Consider the following 21,939-nt stretch of genomic DNA (forward strand, 5'->3'; position numbering starts at 1 on the left):
GTACTCACCTAATTGTGGTTGCAGGGGTCGATTCATAGCTCCTGGCTCACCTCTTCACTGGTAGCTACTAGGTCCTAGACTATATTCTGTCTACATCCATTCTTTGACCTTCCCCGATCTTCATGACTGCACTGGGTGGGTTAAACTCCAGAAGCCAGTTGCTGGACCAGGCTTGCAGCCTGTCCAGATCCCTTTGTAGTCCTGCTTGATCCTCATCCGATTGAATTCTCCTCATTAGCTTCACATCGTCTGCAAACAGGGACACTTTTGAGTCTATTCCATCCGTCATGTCATTCACATATACCAGAAACAGCACGAGACTTGGGAGTGATAATGTCAGAGGATCTCGCCGTCGAAGACCACAGCAATGTATCTACCGCATCTGCTAGAAAAATGATAGGATGGATAATGAGAACCTTCAAAACTAGGGACGCCAAGCCCATGATGATTCTCTTCAAATCGCTTCTTCTCTCTAGGCTGGAATATTGCTGTACACAAACTGCCCCCTTCAAGCCAGGCGAAACTGCTGACCTGGATAGTGCACAAAGAACTTTCACAGCACACATAAGTACGATAAGGCACCTAAATTACTGGGAACGGTTGAAGTCCCTTGATTTGTATTCCTGGGAATGCAGGCGATAGAGATACTTGATAATATACACTTGGAAAATCCTAGAGGGATTAGTACCAAACTTGCACACTAAAATCACTCCATATGAAAGCAAAAGACTCGGCAACAGATGCAACATTACCCCATTGAAAAGCAGGGGCACCACGAGTACACTGAGAGACAACACAGTAAGTGTCAGGGGCCCAAGACTGTTCAACTGCCTCCAAACATACATAAGGGGGATTACCAATAGACCCCTGGCTGCCTTCAAGAGGGAACTAGACAGGCACCTAAAGTCAGTACCTGACCAGCCGAGCTGTGGTTCATACGTCAGTTTGCGTGCGGCCAGCAGTAACAGCCCGGTTGATCAGACCCTGATCCACTACGAGGCCTGGTCTCAGACCGGGCCGTGAGGCGTTGACCCCCGAAACCTTTTCCAGGTATACTCCAGGTAGTGCTAGGACTGACCCCTGTGGAACCCCGTTGGTCACAGGCGCCCACTCTGACACCTCATCACGTGCCATGACTCGTTGTTGCCTCCCTGTCAGATATTCTCTGATCCATTGCGGTGCCTTCCCTGTTATACCTGCCTGCTCCTCCACCTCTTGTGTTTAACTGTGTTGAAAATGTCTTCTTACATCCCAAGAAAATGCAGTCTAGCCACACCTCTCTCTTGTCTTCCCGCTGTCACCTTGTAAAACCCCAGTAGGTTTGTGACAGGATTTACCTTCCCTGAAACCGTGCTGGTTGTCGTGTACAAGCTCATTCTTTTCTAGGTGCTCCACCACAGCTCCTGGCCCAGTCTCTTCACTGGTCGCTACTACGTCCACTCTCTCCCTGCTCCATGAGCTTTATCATACCTCTTCTTAAACCTATGTATGGATCCTGCCTCCACTACATCATTCTCCAGATTGTTCCACTGCATGGCAATTCTATGGCTGAAGAAATACTTCCTAACATCCCTATGACTCATCTGAGTCTTCAACTTCCAGTTGTGACCCCTTGTTTCTGTGTCCCATCTCTGAAACATTCTCTCCCTATCCATCTTGTCAATTCCTCTCAGTATTTTATATATCGTTATCATGTCTCCCCTATCCCTTCTGTCCTGTGTGTGTGTGTGTGTGTGTGTGTGTGTGGAGAAAAAGTTATATAATATGGGTTGTACGGTAACTTTAATAGTGTTGAGTTAGGGGGTGGGATAAGGGGGTATTAGGGGGTTAGGGGTTTGAGAGGGGGGTCGCCCTATTGTAAAACTCACCTTACAACAAAGGGAAGAGATAAAAAATGAAAGGGAACACACATAAACACAGAAAGTAAATGATAATGAGGGTGTATGTGTGTGTGTGTGTGTGTGTGTGGAGAATGGTGGTGGGGGAGTGTTTGCAGGTGTGCTAGCGGACACACACACACACACACACACACACATTCGATTGAACGCAAGAGGTTCAATAGGTGTAACACGACTCCCGCACCCATTTCTAGGTGAACACCCAGGTGACTACTACTAGGTGAACACCCAGAGAACACTACTAGGTGAGCACCCAGGTGACTACTACTAGGTGAAACAGAGAACCCTAGGTGAGCACCCAGGTGACTACTACTAGGTGAACACCCAGAGAACACTACTAGGTGAACACCCAGGTGACTACTACTAGGTGAACACCCAGAGAACACTACTAGGTGAACACCCAGGTGACTACTACTAGGTGAACACCCAGAGAACACTACTAGGTGAACACCCAGGTGACTACTACTAGGTGAACACCCAGAGAACACTACTAGGTGAACACCCAGGTGACTACTACTAGGTGAACACCCAGATAACACTACTACGTGAGCACCCAGGTGAACACAACCACGCGCCCTACAACCAGAAGGTTCCACACAGACATTCACACCTGGAGTACAATTAAAAGAGTACATAAACTGGGCACAGAGTACAGCAGCTGGTGTATCTTAAGTTCACCCACATCCATACCTATATACATACACACGCACACGTACATAGAACAGAACACACACACACACACACACACACACACACACACTCACTCACTCACTACCCCCACATCCAGCACTAACAGTTCCGCTCAGTCACTGGCCAGGTACGAACCATACCTCCGTCTCTCCTGCCTTAGTACCTGTCTAGTCGACTCCAGCCTGTCTCCTCTCCTCCCTTCTTCCCTCCTATCTTGCGTCTGTCTAGCGCACAGTGTCTTCCTGGTCTTGAAGTCAGTCTTGTCAAGACTCCCGGAAGGAGGAGAAGGTGATCACGGAGTCGCTATGACGCATCTTCAAGCAGGAATTCCTTTCTTCGTAACTCAACTCCAGTCGTCTGCTTCCAGTGCCTGCTTTTAGTTGTATTTGGCTTGACGTAGAGTTGCAAGTGGTTGTGTTGGTCTGTAGGTCTGGAGACCTGGTACGAAAGGGCCTTAAGATCTTCACAGAGTGATATCAGACCCTGCCAGTCGGACTGGACCATTCCAAGCATCAGACCTTATAGACCACTGCTGTCAGGCTTCTTGCTCTTTCACGGCTCCAGATTATTCCAGTTTGTGGCTCCACACACACCAACAATTCACGGCTCCACACACCAAGTTCGCGCCTCTACACACCAACAGTTCGCGGCTCCAGACACAAGCAGTTCGCGGCTCCAGACACAAGCAGTTCGCGGCTCCAGACACAAGCAGTTCGCGGCTCCAGACACAAGCAGTTCGCGGCTCCAGACACAAGTAGTTCGCGGCTGTAGCAACGTAATTTAAGGAAGAACGAAACACTAGTCTGACTGTATTAAATCCAGCAACTTGTGATGTAGTGTGAAAAATACAGACTTCAGGAACTATTCTGTATTTGCACCTTACGACGCACTAAACCCTTGTGGGTCATTCAGCGCTGTGTTCAACCAGTCTCTTGGTGCACCCTGGAAGGACGAGTGGTTGAGTGTGAGGTGGACCTCGACTCACGTCACTAGGAAGGTAGGTGACGTCTCTCTCGTACTGGGGAACTGGGTAAACTTAATTACGTATTGAGGAACATGATTACAATGATACATAGATGGCAATAGTTACAGCTGTGTGAGGACACCTGCCGGATGTGTGTGTGTGTGTGTGTGTGTGTGTACTCACCTAGTTGAGGTTGCAGGGGTCGAGTCCTAGCTCCTGGCCCCGCCTCTTCACGGGTCGCTACTAGGTCACTCTCCCTGAACCGTGAGCTTTATCATACCTCTGCTTACAACTATGTATGGATCCTGCCTCCTCTACATCGCTTCCCAAACTATTCCACTTCCTGACTACTCTGTGGCTGAAGAAATACTTCCTAACATCCCTGTGATTCATCTGTGTCTTCAACTTCCAACTGTGTCCCCTTGTTGCTACCTGGTTACCTGGAGGTTACCTGGAGGTTATTCCGGGGATCAACGCCCCCGCGGCCCGGTCCATGACCAGGCCTCCCGATGGATCAGGGCCTGATCAACTAGGCTGTTACTGCTGGCCGCACGCAGTCCAACGTACGAGTCACAGCCTGGCTGATCCGGCACTGACTTTAGGTATCTGTCCAGCTCTCTCTTGAAGGCAGCCAGGGGTTTATTGGCAATTCCCCTAATGCTTGATGAGAGGCTGTTGAACAGTCTTGGGCCCCGGACACTTATGGTGTTTTCCCTTAGTGTATCAATGGCGCCCCTACTTTTTATTGGGGGCATTTTGCATCGCCTGCCCAGTCTTTTACTTTCGTAGGGAGTGATTTCTGTGTGCAGATTTGGGACCATTCCTTCCAAGATTTTCCAAGTGTAGATTATGATATATCTCTCACTCCTGCGTTCCAACGAGTACAAGTCAAGTGCTTTCAAGCGTTCCCAGTAGTTAAGGTGCTTGACAGAACTTATACGTGCAGTAAAGGATCTCTGTACACTCTCTAGATCTGCGATTTCACCTGCTTTGAATGGAGATGTTAATGTACAGCAGTATTCCAGCCTAGAGAGAACAAGTGATTTGAAAAGGATCATCATAGTCTTGGCATCTCTCGTTTTGAAAGTTCTCATTATCCATCCTATCATTTTCTTTGCACGTGCGATCGTGCACTGTTGTGATCCTTGAAAGTGAGATCCTCAGACATTACTACTCCCAGGTCCCTTACATTATTTTTCCGCTCTATTGTATGGCCGGAGTCAGTAGTATACTCTGTTCTAGTTATTATCTCCTCCAGTTTTCCATAACGGAGTAGTTGGAATTTGTCCTCATTGAACATCATATTGTTTACCGTTGCCCACTGGAAAACTTTGTTTATATCTTCTTGGAGGTTAACCGCGTCCTCAGCAGATGACAGCCTCATGCAGATCCTAGTATCATCCGCAAAGGACGATACGGTGCTGTGGTGTATATCTCTGTTTATGTCTGATATGAGGATAAGGAATAAGATGGGGGCGAGTATTGTGCCTTGTGGAACAGAGCTCTTCACTATGGCAGCCTCCGATTTAACTCTGTTGACCACTACTCTTTGTGTTCGATTTGTTAGGAAGTTGAAGATCCATCTCCCCACTTTCCCAGTTATTCCTTTAGCACGTATTTTATGGGCTATTATGGCATGATCACATTTGTCAAAAGCTTTTGCAAAGTCTGTGTATATTACATCTGCATTCTGATTTTCTTCCAGTGCATCCAAGGCCATGTCATAGTGATCCAGTAGTTGTGAGAGGCAGGAGCGACCTGTCCTGAACCCATGTTGCCCTGGATTGTGCAGATTTTGGGAATCCAGGTGATTTGCAATCCTGCTTCTTAGCACTCTTTCAAAGATTTTTATGATGTGGTCAGCGCCTCCTTTCGTGTATCAGATATTCTAGCACTCCTGAGAAGCTCAGTGACTCTTCGTCGTCTTCTGCAGAGGGAGCGTCTTTCTCTCTCCAGTTTACTCCTGCTCTTCTTCTTTCTTCGGGGAATATGCCTAGAACATGCTTCGGCTGCTAGGAAGTTGATCCTTTCAAGGCACTGGTTTGGATCCATGTCATTTAAGACATCTTCCCAACATGTTTCGTTTAGGACATGGTTTACCTGGTCTCAGTTGATGCTCTTGTTGTTGAAGTTGTATTTTGTGAAGACACCTTCACAGATACATGCATTCTGCTGATCAGGACCCCTATGCATGTACGTCTGGACTTCGATTAGGTTGTGATCGGAATTAGTTGTTTTTGATATTCTTATGTCTCTTATCAGATCCTCATTCTGTCATTCTGTCTCTGTCCACCTTGTCAATTCCTCTCAGTATTTTGTATGTCGTTATCATGTGTGTGTGTGTGAAATAACAAGCCGAGCTCTTTTTGCGGGGGTTCGATTCACAGCTCCTGGCCCCGCCTCGTAAACCATAGTGGCCGGTATTATTTTCTCCTGGCCTCGCTGGTGTTATCATATGCTCGAAGATCTGTAGTTTATTCACCCTGAGATCGAACATGAAAAGATATCGTAAGGTGACTGTGGTTCAATGTGTCAGTAGGTTCCATCTACGAGGCTTCACCTATCTACCTCCGGTCTCACAGTCGTCAGGTTCACTTCCTGATTCTGCTGATATATCGTCCACCTCAGCTCTGGGACTAGCCTTGTCGCTGAGGTGTAGACTTCTATTTGTCACAACTGCCTGACCAGGTGAAGGTTCCATGCTGGTGCTGCATACTCCATCACTGCTGAGGTAACACAGTATACTGTTCTCTCAGTCTACTGACTGCTGAGTTAAGACAGTATACTGTGTGTGTGTGTGTAACCCACCTCACCCCCACAACCCACCTCACTCCTTACAACCCACCTCACTCCTTACAACCCACCTCACCCCCCACAACCCACCTAACTCCTTACAACCCACCTCACTCCTTACAACCCACCTCACCCCCCACAACCCACCTCACTCCTTACAACCCACCTCACTCCTTACAACCCACCTCACTCCTTACAACCCACCTCACCCCCCACAACCCACCTCACTCCTTACAACCCACCTCACCCCCCACAACCCACCTCACTCCTTACAACCCACCTCATCCCCCACAACCCACCTCACTCCTTACAACCAACCTCACCCTCACAACCCACCTCAACTCCACAACCCACCTCACCCACCTGGGGTAGGGAGGGTTAACCACCCAGGATAACCTGGGGTAGGGAGGGTTAACCACCCAGGATAACCTGGGGTAGGGAGGGTTAACCACCCAGGATAACCTGGGGTAGGGAGGATCAGCCACCCAGGATAACCTGGGGTAGGGAGGGTTAACCACCCAGGATAACCTGGGGTAGGGAGGATCAGCCACCCAGGATAACCTGGGGTAGGGAGGGTTAACCACCCAGGATAACCTGGGGTAGGGAGGATCAGCCACCCAGGATAACCTGGGGTAGGGAGGATTAACCACCCAGGATAACCTGAGGTAGGGAGGATCAGCCACCCAGGATAACCTGGGGTAGGGAGGGTTAACCACCCAGGATAACCTGGGGTAGGGAGGATCAGGCATCCAGGATAACCTGGGGTAGGGAGGGTTAACCACCCAGGATAACTCTGGATAGGGAGGATCAGCCACCCAGGATAACCTGGGGAAGGGAGGGTTAACCACCCAGGATAACCCAAGTCAGTACATCATCAAGGATTGTCTGTCTTATTTCGGTTGTGAGCCTTCAATCTTGTCCCCCAGGATGCCACCCACACCAGTCACCTAACACCGAGGATGCCACCCACACCAGTCACCTAATACCGAGGATGCCACCCACACCAGTCACCTAACACCCAGGATGCCACCCACACCAGTCACCTAACACCCAGGATGCCACCCACACCAGTCACCTAATACCCAGGATGCCACCCACACCAGCCACCTAACACCCTGGATGCCACCCACACCAGTCACCTAACACCCAGGATGCCACCCACACCAGTCACCTAACACCCAGGATGCCACCCACACCAGTCACCTAACACCCAGGATGCCACCCACACCAGTCACCTAACACCCAGGATGCCACCCACACCAGTCACCTAACACCCTGGTAAACAGTGAACAGTGACAGCAGGTGTCAGGAGACGCGCCCAGTGTTTCCACCCGGCCGAGGACTGAACCACGGACACTCAATGTGTGAGGCCAGAGCGTTGACAACCAGGCCACGAGACCCACATCGACCTTACGAAAAGACCCAAAGATCTGCAACTAGACTAGTCCTAGAGCTGAGAGAGCTTTAATTACAAGGAGAGAGAGTAAAGAAAACGAATCTATCGAGATAACTGAGGCAGGATGTGAGAGGTCAGAATGACACGTTAGTTAACACACATATAACACACAGGAATTAGCAAATATTTCTTCAAACTTAGAGTATTAGAGACGTGGAATGAGCTAGATGAGGCAGCGGCACAGCCACATTATATATGCAGTTTTAAGAATAGGTATGAAAGGTCTCAAGATGGGTACGAAGGTCGTTGAGCAAATATGCCGGGTGATAGACTATCAAGATGGGCCAGTGCAGCAAGTTGCTGGCCCATGCTGGGTAGGTCTAAACCACACACACACACACAGACACAGACACACACACACACACACACACACACACACACACACACACACACACACACACACACACACACACACACACACACACACACACACACACACCACGACTAAGAACAACCTGGACAGTTGGAACAAGGTATCCTGGCTGGAATTATCCCAGCCTCCACCTGGATAACATCCGGAGTGATTATCTGTGAGGTGAGTTACGAACGCTGGTTCCCAGGACGCTGCCGGTGGTTAATGAGGCTGCGTATGTGTAATCCCGGGCGTATACGCCAGGTAGGAAGGGGGGAGGGCGTAATTAATGCCCCTGAGGGAGGGGGAGGGGGAGGGGAGGGGGAGGGGGAGGGGAGGGGGAGGGGGAGAGGATTTGGTTGTGTGGCTTGTAAACCGTTACCTTACGATGGTAAACCAGGTTGATATGTGGACCAGTACACCAGGCTGATATGTGGACCAGTACACCAGGTTGATGTGTAGACCAGTACGCCAGGTTGATATGTGGACCAGTACACCAGGCTGATATGTGGACCAGTACACCAGGTTGATATGTGGACCAGTACACCAGGTTGATATGTGGACCAGTACACCAGGCTGATATGTGGACCAGTACACCAGGTTGATGTGTAGACCAGTACACCAGGTTGATATGTGGACCAGTACACCAGGTTGATATGTGGACCAGTACACCAGGTTGATGTGTAGACCAGTACGCCAGGTTGATATGTGGACCAGTACACCAGGCAGATATGTGGACCAGTACACCAGGTTGATGTGTAGACCAGTACGCCAGGTTGATGTGTGGACCAGTACACCAGGTTGATATGTGGACCAGTACACCAGGTTGATATGTGGACCAGTACACCAGGTTGATATGTGGACCAGTACACCAGGTTGATATGTGGACCAGTACACCAGGTTGATATGTGGACCAGTACACCAGGTTGATATGTGGACCAGTACACCAGGTTGATGTGTAGACCAGTACACCAGGTTGATGTGTAGACCAGTACACCAGGTTGATATGTGGACCAGTACACCAGGCAGATATGTGGACCAGTACACCAGGTTGATGTGTAGACCAGTACGCCAGGTTGATGTGTGGACCAGTACACCAGGTTGATATGTGGACCATTACACCAGCTTGATGTGTGGACCAGTACACCAGGTTGATATGTGGACCAGTACACCAGGTTGATATGTAGACCAGTACGCCAGGTTGATGTGTGGACCAGTACACCAGGTTGATATGTAGACCAGTACGCCAGGTTGATGTGTGGACCAGTACACCAGGTTAATATGTGGACCAGTACACCAGGTTGATGTGTGGACCAGTACACCAGGCTGATATGTGGACCAGTACACCAGGTTGATATGTGGACCAGTACACCAGGCTAATATGTGGACCAGTACACCAGGTTGATGTGTAAACCAGTACACCAGGCTGATATGTGGACCAGTACACCAGGTTGATGTGTAGACCAGTACGCCAGGTTGATGAGTGGAACAGTACACCAGGTTGATATGTGAACCGGTACACCAGGTTGATATGTGGACCGGTACACCAGGCTGATATGTGGACCAGTACACCAGGCTGATATGTGGACCAGTACACCAGGTTGATGTGTGGATCAGTACACCAGGTTGATGTGTGGACCAGTACACCAGGTTGATGTGTAGACCAGTACGCCAGGTTGATATGTAGACCAGTACACCAGGTTGATATGTGGACCAGTACACAAGGTTGATGTGTGGATCAGTACACCAGGTTGATATGTGGACCAGTACACCAGGCTGATATGTGGACCAGTACACCAGGTTGATATGTGGACCAGTACACCAGGCTGATATGTGGATCAGTACACCAGGTTGATATGTGGACCAGTACACCAGGTTGATGTGTGGATCAGTACACCAGGTTGATATGTGGACCAGTACACCAGGTTGATATGTGGACCAGTACACCAGGTTGATATGTGGACCAGTACACCAGGTTGATATGTGGACCAGTACACCAGGCTGATATGTGGACCAGTACACCAGGTTGATATGTGGACCAGTACACCAGGTTGATATGTGGACCAGTACACCAGGATGATATGTGGACCAGTACACCAGGTTGATATGTGGACCAGTACACCAGGTTGATATGTGGACCAGTACACCAGGTTGATATGTGGACCAGTACACCAGGCTGATATGTGGACCAGTACACCATGCTGATATGTGGACCGGTACACCAGGTTGATATGTGGACCAGTACACCAGGTTGATATGTGGACCAGTACACCAGGTTGATATGTGGACCAGTACACCAGGTTGATATGTGGACCAGTACACCAGGCTGATATGTGGACCAGTACACCAGGCTGATATGTGGACCGGTACACCAGGTTGATATGTGGACCAGTACACCAGGTTGATATGTGGACCAGTACACCAGGTTGATATGTGGACCAGTACACCAGGTTGATATGTGGACCAGTACACCAGGTTGATATGTGGACCAGTACACCAGGTTGATATGTGGACCAGTACACCAGGCTGATATGTGGACCAGTACACCAGGTTGATATGTGGACCAGTACACCAGGTTGATATGTGGACCAGTACACCAGGCTGATATGTGGACCAGTACACCAGGTTGATATGTGGACCAGTACACCAGGTTGATATGTGGACCAGTACACCAGGTTGATATGTGGACCAGTACACCAGGCTGATATGTGGACCAGTACACCAGGCTGATATGTGGACCGGTACACCAGGTTGATATGTGGACCAGTACACCAGGTTGATATGTGGACCAGTACACCAGGCTGATATGTGGACCGGTACACCACTTTTCTACTAGCAGGTGTTGGATCACTACTAGCAGGTGTTGGATCACTACTAGCAGGTGTTGGATTACCACTGGCAGGTGTTGGATCACTACTAGCAGGTGTTGGATTACCACTGGCAGGTGTTGGATCACTACTAGCAGGTGTTGGATCACTACTAGCAGGTGTTGGATTACCACTGGCAGGTGTTGGATCACTACTAGCAGGTGTTGGATCACTACTAGCAGGTGTTGGATTACCACTGGCAGGTGTTGGATCACTACTAGCAGGTGTTGGATCACTACTAGCAGGTGTTGGATCACTACTAGCAGGTGTTGGATTACCACTGGCAGGTGTTGGATCACTACTAGCAGGTGTTGGATCACTACTAGCAGGTGTTGGATTACCACTGGCAGGTGTTGGATCACTACTAGCAGGTGTTGGATCACTACTAGCAGGTGTTGGATCACTACTAGCAGGTGTTGGATTACCACTGGCAGGTGTTGGATCACTACTAGCAGGTGTTGGATCACTACTAGCAGGTGTTGGATCACTACTAGCAGGTGTTGGATTACCACTGGCAGGTGTTGGATCACTACTAGCAGGTGTTGGATCACTACTAGCAGGTGTTGGATCACTACTAGCAGGTGTTGGATTACCACTGGCAGGTGTTGGATCACTACTAGCAGGTGTTAATACAATTACATTACTGGAACAACTAACACATTATTCATTCTCTCTCTCTCTCTCTCTCTCTCTCTCTCTCTCTCTCTTTTTACACAGGGTTTGACAAGGTTAAGGATCCCTAGCTTTATTGACAGCTATTTACAGGTTAAGGATTCCTAACTTTATTGGCAAGCTAAGAGCTGTTACCTACATCAGCTCATTTGAAAGCATTTTTATTGTTATGAGACATACAAGTAGGGAACAGGATGAAGTTGGAGCCATCTGTGGGCCAGCATTTTCATTTGATCAACTGACGTTATCTCGTTGACATCATTATGCTGTACGAATGTGTTCCATACTCGAGTCATCCTGGGTATATATGATCTCAGATGGAGTGATGTTCTGGAGAAGGTACAGCCAGAGTGTAGTTGCTGCTTTCTGCCCGTCTTGTGGCATAAAAGTTTGTTTCACGCTGTCCTCGAAGTGGATCCAAGTGTGGTATTTTGACAATATTGGCCTTGTACATAACAGTAAGGCCACCCACATCCCTCCTATGTTGAAGGCTCTGCTGAAATGACAGATCTATCCAGGATGGGTCCAGGCGAGAGATGAGACGTCTTGCTCTGTTCTCTACTCTGTCCAGCAGTCGCAGATGAGAGGGGGGACAGGCAAACCAAGAAAGTGGAGCATACTCAAGGTGTGAGCGTACTTGTGCCTCGTACAGGATCTTGCAACCCCTACTGTCAAGCAGATGCGAGATACAGCGAAGTGCTGTAAGCTTCCTGGCTGCCTCTCTCTCTCTCTCTCTCTCTCTCTCTCTCTCTCTCTCTCTCTCTCTCTCTCTCTCTCTCTCTCTCTCTCTCATATAACATTAAATAACTGTAACGGGAATCATATAAAAGCAGCCCATGCTAGGCAGGTCTAACACACCCACCCACTCATGTACATATGACCTATATTTAGAACTACGCAAGGTTCTCTCCTCAATGACGCTACTTGACAGTTTTTTCCACTTATCTACAACTCTCTTGCTAGCATACATCTATCTATATATATCTATATCTACATCTATATTTGTCCAGCTTTAATTCTACCTATCTCTCCTAATTCTACGTCTCTCCCCTAATTCTACGTCTCTCCCCTAATTCTACGTCTCTCCCCTAATTCTAAGTCTCTCCAGTAATTCTACGTCTCTCCCCTAATTCAACGTCTCTCTCCTAATTCTACGTCTCTCCCCTAATTCTACGTCTCTCCCCTAATTCAACGTCTCTCCCCTAATTCTACGTCTCTCCCCTAATTCTACGTCTCTCCCCTAATTCAACGTCTCTCTCCTAATTCTACGTCTCTCCCCTAATTCTACGTCTCTCCCCTAATTCAACGTCTCTCCCCTAATTCTACGTCTCTCCCCTAATTCTACGTCTCTCCCCTAATTCTACGTCTCTCCCCTAATTCTACGTCTCTCCCCTAATTCAACGTCTCTCTCCTAATTCTACGTCTCTCCCCTAATTCTACGTCTCTCCCCTAATTCAACGTCTCTCCCCTAATTCTACGTCTCTCCCCTAATTCAACGTCTCTCCCCTAATTCTACGTCTCTCCCCTAATTCTACGTCTCTCCCCTAATTCAACGTCTCTCTCCTAATTCTACGTCTCTCCCCTAATTCTACGTCTCTCCCCTAATTCTACGTCTCTCCCCTAATTCTACGTCTCTCCCCTAATTCTACGTATCTCCCCTAATTCTACGTCTCTCCCCTAATTCTACCTATCTCCCCTAATTCTACCTATCTCCCCTAATTCTACCTATCTCCCCTAATTCTACCTATCTCCCCTAATTCTACGTATCTCCCCTAATTCTACCTATCTTCCCTAATTCTACGTCTCTCCCCTAATTCTACGTATCTCCCCTAATTCTACGTCTCTCCCCTAATTCAACGTATCTCCCCTAATTCTACCTATCTCCCCTAATTCTGCGTATCTCCCCTAATTCTACCTATCTCCCCTAATTCAACGTCTCTCCCCTAATTCAACGTATCTCCCCTAATTCTACGTCTCTCCCCTAATTCTACGTCTCTCCCCTAATTCTACATCTCTCCCCTAATTCTATGTCTCTCCCCTAATTCTACGTCTCTCCCCTAATTCTACGTATCTCCCCTAATATTACGTCTCTCCCCTAATTCTACGTCTATCCCCTAATTCTACGTCTCTCCCCTAATTCTACGTCTCTCCCCTAATTCTACGTCTCTCCCCTAATTCTAAGTCTCTCCAGTAATTCTACGTCTCTCCCCTAATTCTACGTATCTCCCCTAATTCTACGTCTCTCCCCTAATTCTACGTCTCTCCCCTAATTCTTCGTATCTCTCCTAATTCTACGTCTCTCCCCTAATTCTACGTATCTCCCCTAATTCTACGTATCTCCCTCAATTCTACGTCTCTCTCCTAATTCTACGTCTCTCCCCTAATTCTACGTATCTCCCCTAATTCTACGTCTCTCCCCTAATTCTACGTCTCTCCCCTAAATCTACGTCTCTCTCCTAATTCTACGTATCTCCCCCAATTCTACGTATCTCCCCCAATTCTACGTCTCTCCCCTAATTCTACGTCTCTCCCCTAATTCTACGTCTCTCCCCTAATTCTACGTCTCTCCCCTAATTCTACGTCTCTCCCCTAATTCTACGTCTCTCCCCTAATTCTACGTCTCTCCCCTAATTCTACGTATCTCCCCTAATTCTACGTCTCTCCCCTAATTCTACGTCTCTCCCCTAATTCTACGTCTCTCTCCTAATTCTACATATCTCCCCTAATTCTACGTATCTCCCCTAATTCTACGTATCTCCCCTAATTCTACGTATCTCCCCTAATTCTACGTCTCTCCCCTAATTCTACGTCTCTTCCTTAATTCTACGTATCTCTCCTAATTCTACGCCTCTCCCCTAATTCTACGTATCTCCCCTAATTCTACGTATCTCCCCCAATTCTACGTCTCTCCCCTAATTCTACGTCTCTCCCCTAATTCTACGTGTCTCCCCTAATTCTACGTGTCACCCCTAATTCTACGTATCTCCCCTAATTCTACGTATCTCCCCTAATTCTACGTCTCTCCCCTAATTCTACGTCTCTCCCCTAATTCTACGTATCTCCCCTAATTCTACGTATCTCTCACCTAATTCTACGTATCTCTCCTAATTCTACGTCTCCTCCCTAATTCTACGTATCTCCCCTAATTCTACGTATCTCTCCTAATTCTACGTATCTCCCCTAATTCTACGTGTCTCCCCTAATTCTACGTCTCTCCCCTAATTCTACGTCTCTCCCCTAATTCTACGTGTCTCCCCTAATTCTACGTATCTCCCCTAATTCTACGTATCTCCCCTAATTCTACGTCTCTCCCCTAATTCTACGTCTCTCCCCTAATTCTACGTATCTCCCCTAATTCTACGTATCTCTCCCCTAATTCAACGTATCTTTCCTAATTCTACGTCTCTCCCCTAATTCTACGTATCTCCCCTAATTCTACGTATGTCTCCTAATTCTACGTATCTCCCCTAATTCTACGTGTCTCCCCTAATTCTACGTCTCTCCCCTAATTCTACGTATCTCCCCTAATTCTACGTATCTCTCCTAATTCTACGTATCTCCCCTAATTCTACGTGTCTCCCCTAATTCTACGTATCTCCCCTAATTCTACGTATCTCCCCTAATTCTACGTATCTCCCCTAATTCTACGTATCTCCCCTAATTCTACGTATCTCCCCTAATTCTACGTCTCTCCCCTAATTCAACGTATCTCCCCTAATTCTACGTCTCTTCCCTAATTCAACGTATCTCCCCTAATTCTACCTATCTCCCCTAATTCTACGTCTCTCCCCTAATTCTACGTCTCTCCCCTAATTCTACGTCTCTCCCCTAATTCTACGTCTCTCCCCTAATTCTACGTGTCTCCCCAAATTCTACGTATCTCCCCTAATTCTACGTCTCTCCCCTAATTCTACGTCTCTCCCCTAATTCTATGTCTCTCCCCTAATTCTACGTATCTCCCCTAATTCTACGTATCTCTCCCCTAATTCTACGTATCTCCCCTAATTCTACGTCTCTCCCCTAATTCTACCTATCTCCCCTAATTCTACGTATCTCTCCTAATTCTACGTATCTCCCCTAATTCTACGTGTCTCCCCTAATTCTACGTCTCTCCCTTAATCCTACGTATCTCCCCTAATTCTACGTATCTCTCCTAATTCTACGTATGTCCCCTAATTCTACGTGTCTCCCCTAATTCTACGTATCTCCCCTAATTCTACGTATCTCCCCTAGTTCTACATCTCTCCCCTAATTCTACGTCTCTCCCCTAATTCTACGTCTCTCCCCTAATTCTATGTCTCTCCCCTAATTCTACGTGTCTCCCCTAATTCTACGTATCTCCCCTAATTCTACGTGTCTCCCCTAATTCTACGTATCTCCCCTAATTCTACGTATCTCCCCTAATTCTACGTATCTCCCCTAATTCTACGTATCTCCCCTAATTCTACGTGGATCTCCCCACCCTACTGCACTCCCTTCCCTACATATCTCTCCCCCACCCCACTGCATCTCCCAATCTCTATGGTATCTCCCTACCCTACATAACATCTCCCCTAATTGGCTAATGCCCTCCCTTACTCGTATCTTCCCCTCGAATTCTACGTATCTCTCTACTAATTGTATCTCTCCCCTAATTCTACGTCTCCTCCCTATTCTCACGTATCTCCTAATTCTAACAATGTATCTCTCCCTAATTCTGTATCATCCCTAATTCTACGTGTCTCCTAATTCTCCCAAGTCTCCTCCCAATTCACGTCTCTCCCTAATTCTACGTGTCTCCTCAATTCTGCATCTCCCCACCCTCTACGCTCCTATTCTACGTCTCTCCCCTAATTCTACGTCTCTCCCTACCTCACGTATCTCCCCACTACGCATCTCTCCTCAATTCAACGTATCTTCCCAACATCCCTCCCCCAATTCTCGGTACCCTATTCTATGTCCCAATTCTCCCACGTCTCTCTCAATGCCCTCCCCTCTAATTGTTGGTCTCTCCCCTAATTCTACGTAATCTCCCTAATTCTTACGTATCTCTCCTAATTCTACGTATCTCCACTAATTCCCTCAAGTCTCTCCTCCCAATTCCCAACGTAATCTCCCCAATTCTACGTTCTCCTTCTAATTCATGTCTCCCCATTCTCCCTACTCAATCTCCCCACCCTGTCTCCCCTCCCCACGGGTCTACCTCCCCAATCTCCCACGTCTCTCCCCTATTCCTACGTCTCTCCCACCCTCTACGTGTCTCCCAAATTCTCGTATCTACTAATTCTCACGTCTCTCCCCATAGCAGTCTCTCCTAATCATCATGTCTCTCCCCATTCTACGCATCTCTAATTCTACGTATCTCCCCACTAATCTCAATCCCAGTCTCTCCCTAATTCTACCTATCTCCCCACTTCATTGCGTATCTCTCCCAATTCTCCACGGTATCTCTCCCCCAATTCTACGTATCTCCCAATTAATACGTCCTCTCCCCTAATTATGTCTCTCCCTAATCCCCATGTATCTCCCTAATCACGTGGTCTCCCTAATTCTACGTATCTCCCTAATTCTCTGGCCATCTCCCTATTCTACATCTCCCTCACCATACCTATCTCACGTCTCACCCCTGTCTCTCCCCACTCCTAATACGATCTCCTCCCTAATTCTATTGTCTCTCTAATTCTACGCCAATATCTACCCCATGTATTCCTCTGACTATATCTCTATCTACGTATCTCCCCAACTACGTATCTCCCAATTCTACGTATCTCCCCAATTCTAATGCCCTCCCCTAATTCTCATATCTCCTACTGCATCTATCTCCCCACCCCTACGTATCTCCACTCCATTGTACTCCCTAATTCTACGTATCTCCCTAATTCTACGTATCTCCCCAATCTCTACGTATCTCCCCAATTCTAATGCACCCTACTCTCCCCTAACCCTACATGTATCTCTCTAATTCTACGTCTCTCCCTCCCAATTCTGCATGTGTATCTCCCCACTGTATCTCTCCCCAATTCTACGTATCTCCCCTAATTCTACGTATCTCCCCTAATTCTACGGTATCTCTCCCCAATCCCTCTACGTAACTCTCCCTAATTCTACGTATCTCCCTAATTCTACGTATCTCTCCCCATTCCCTACATCCCCTCTCCCCAATTCCTGGCTGTATCTCCCCAATTCTACGTCATCTCCCCACCCTAACTCTCGTATCTCCCCTAGTTATGCAATCTCTCCTCATACGTATCTCCCTAATTCTACGCATCTCTCCCTAACCCCTTACGTATCTCCCTCCATTCTGCATATCTCTCCAATCTTCTTACCGCATTCCCTCTAATTCTACATATCTCTCCCCAATCTCTACGTATCTCCCTAATTCTACGTCTCTCCCCTAATTCTACGTATCTCCCCTAATTCTATCCCCATCTCTCCCCCATCATCTCCCTAATTCTACGTATCTCTCCCCACCTCCCCACGTATCTCCCTCCCAATTCTACGTATCTCCCCTCTCCCCACGCATCTCTCCCCTAATTCTACGTACTCCCCACTCTACGTGTATCTCCCTAACCTCTACGTATCTCTCCCCACCCTACGTCTCTCCCCACCTCACGTCTCCCCATCTACAATTCTCCCCACCCTACGTCTCTCCCCAACCCTACACGTATCTCCCCTCCCTAATTCTACGTATCTCCCCTAATTCTACGTCTCTCCCCTAATTCTACGTATCTCCCCTAATTCTACGTATCTCTCCCCTAATTCTACGTATCTCCCCTAATTCTACGTATCTCTCCCCTAATTCTACGTATCTCCCCTAATTCTACGTATCTCTCCCCTAATTTTACGTGTATCTTGGTAGAGAAGGTGTCTGACACACGGAGTCAACGGGGTCATCATTCTCTGTATATATTCCATCGTATTGATGTCACTGTTATACTGTGACCAGAAGTGAAGAATATATTCTATATGAGGCTTTACCAAGCAGATATAAAGCTGAAATATAACCTGATGACTCCTGTTATTTATACATCTTGATATAAAGCCAAGGATTCTCTTAGCTTTATTGGCATCACTGATGCAGTGTTGTCTTGGCTTTAGATCACTGCTGACCACAACACTGATCACTGCTGACCACAACACTGATCACTGCTGACCACAACACTGATCACTGCTGACCACAACACTGATCACTGCTGACCACTACACTGATCACTGCTGACCACAACACTGATCACTGCTGACCACAACACTGATCACTGCTGACCACAACACTGATCACTGCTGACCACTACACTGATCACTGCTGACCACAACACTGATCACTGCTGACCACAACACTGATCACTGCTGACCACAACACTGATCACTGCTGACCACAACACTGATCACTGCTGACCACAACACTGATCACTGCTGACCACAACACTGATCACTGCTGACCACTACACTGATAACTGCTGACCACAACACTGATCACTGCTGACCACAACATTGATCACTGCTGACCACTACACTGATCACTGCTGACCACAACACTGATCACTGCTGACCACAACATTGATCACTGCTGCCCACAACACTGATCACTGCTGACCACAACATTGATCACTGCTGAGCACAACACTGATCACTGCTGACCACAACACTGATCACTGCTGACCACAACATTGATCACTGCTGCCCACAACACTGATCACTGCTGACCACAACAATGATCACTGCTGACCACAACACTGATCACTGCTGACCACAACACTGATCACTGCTGACCACAACACTGATCACTGCTGACCACAACACTGCTTGATCACTGCTGCCCACAACACTGATCACTGCTGACCACAACACTGATCACTGCTGACCACAACACTGATCACTGCTGACCACAACACTGATCACTGCTGACCACAACACTGATCACTGCTGACCACAACACTGATCACTGCTGACCACAACACTGATCACTGCTGACCACAACACTGATCACTGCTGACCACTACACTGATCACTGCTGACCACAACACTGATCACTGCTGACCACAACACCGATCACTGCTGACCACAACACTGATCACTGCTGACCACAACACTGATCACTGCTGACCACAACACTGATCACTGCTGACCACAACACTGATCACTGCTGACCACAACACTGATCGCTGCTGATCACAACACTGATCACTGCTGACCACAACACTGATCGCTGCTGACCACAACACTGATCGCTGCTGACCACAACACTGATCACTGCTGACCACAACACTGATCACTGCTGACCACAACACTGATCACTGCTGACCACAACACTGATCACTGCTGACCACAACACTGATCACTGCTGACCACAACACTGATCACTGCTGACCACAACACTGATCACTGCTGACCACAACACTGATCACTGCTGACCACAACACTGATCACTGCTGACCACAACACTGATCACTGCTGACCACAACACTGATCACTGCTGACCACAACACTGATCACTGCTGACCACAACACTGATCACTGCTGACCACAACACTGATCACTGCTGACCACAACACTGATCACTGCTGACCACAACACTGATCACTGCTGACCACAACACTGATCACTGCTGACCACAACACTGATCACTGCTGACCACAACACTGATCACTGCTGACCACAACACTGATCACTGCTGACCACAACACTGATCACTGCTGACCACAACACTGATCACTGCTGACCACAACACTGATCACTGCTGACCACAACACTGATCACTGCTGACCACAACACTGATCACTGCTGACCACAACACTGATCACTGCTGACCACAACACTGATCACTGCTGACCACTACACTGATCACTGCTGACTACTACACTGATCACTGCTGACCACAACACTGATCGCTGCTGACCACAACACTGATCACTGCTGACCACAACACTGATCACTGCTGACCACAACACTGATCACTGCTGACCACAACACTGATCGCTGCTGACCACAACACTGATCACTGCTGACCACAACACTGATCACTGCTGACCACAACACTGATCACTGCTGACCACAACACTGATCACTGCTGACCACAACACTGATCACTGCTGACCACAACACTGATCACTGCTGACCACAACACTGATCACTGCTGACCACAACACTGATCACTGCTGCCCACAACACTGATCACTGCTGACCACAACACTGATCACTGCTGACCACAACACTGATCACTGCTGACCACAACAGTGATCACTGCTGACCACAACACTGATCACTGTTGACCACAACGCTGATCACTGCTGACCACTACACTGATAACTGCTGACCACAACACTGATCACTGCTGACCACAACACTGATCACTGCTGACCACAACACTGATCACTGCTGACCACAACACTGATCACTGCTGACCACAACACTGATCACTGCTGACCACAACACTGATCACTGCTGACCACAACACTGATCACTGCTGACCACAACACTGATCACTGCTGACCACAACACTGATCACTGCTGACCACAACACTGATCACTGCTGACCACAACACTGATCACTGCTGACCACAACACTGATCACTGCTGACCACAACACTGATCACTGCTGACCACAACACTGATCACTGCTGACCACAACACTGATCACTGCTGACCACAACACTGATCACTGCTGACCACAACACTGATCACTGCTGACCACAACACTGATCACTGCTGATCACAACACTGATCACTGCTGACCACAACACTGATCACTGCTGACCACAACACTGATCACTGCTGACCACAACACTGATCACTGCTGACCACAACACTGATCACTGCTGACCACAACACTGATCACTGCTGACCACAACACTGATCACTGCTGACCACAACACTGATCACTGCTGACCACAACACTGATCACTGCTGACCACAACACTGATCACTGCTGACCACAACACTGATCACTGCTGACCACAACACTGATCACTGCTGACCACAACACTGATCACTGCTGACCACAACACTGATCACTGCTGTCCACTACACTGATCACTGCTGACCACTACACTGATCACTGCTGACCACAACACTGATCGCTGCTGACCACAACACTGATCACTGCTGACCACAACACTGATCACTGCTGACCACAACACTGATCGCTGCTGACCACAACACTGATCACTGCTGACCACAACACTGATCACTGCTGACCACAACACTGATCACTGCTGACCACAACACTGATCACTGCTGACCACAACACTGATCACTGCTGACCACAACAC

General features: G+C 48.0%; 1 protein-coding gene across 1 annotated transcript in view; it reads left to right on the forward strand.

Annotated features, from left to right (window-relative positions):
* The first annotated feature begins 2,698 nt into the window (after positions 1–2,698).
* LOC128693707 (uncharacterized) overlaps positions 2,699–21,939 on the forward strand; it is a 140,701-nt gene continuing 121,460 nt past the window's right edge. The window contains exon 1 of the mRNA XM_070091076.1: positions 2,699–3,585. The gene's annotated coding sequence lies outside the window, so the exon portion shown is untranslated. The remainder of the gene's footprint in view (positions 3,586–21,939) is intronic.

The sequence above is a fragment of the Cherax quadricarinatus genome, chromosome 34, assembly GCF_038502225.1.
Source record: "Cherax quadricarinatus isolate ZL_2023a chromosome 34, ASM3850222v1, whole genome shotgun sequence".
Lineage (NCBI taxonomy): Eukaryota > Metazoa > Arthropoda > Malacostraca > Decapoda > Parastacidae > Cherax > Cherax quadricarinatus.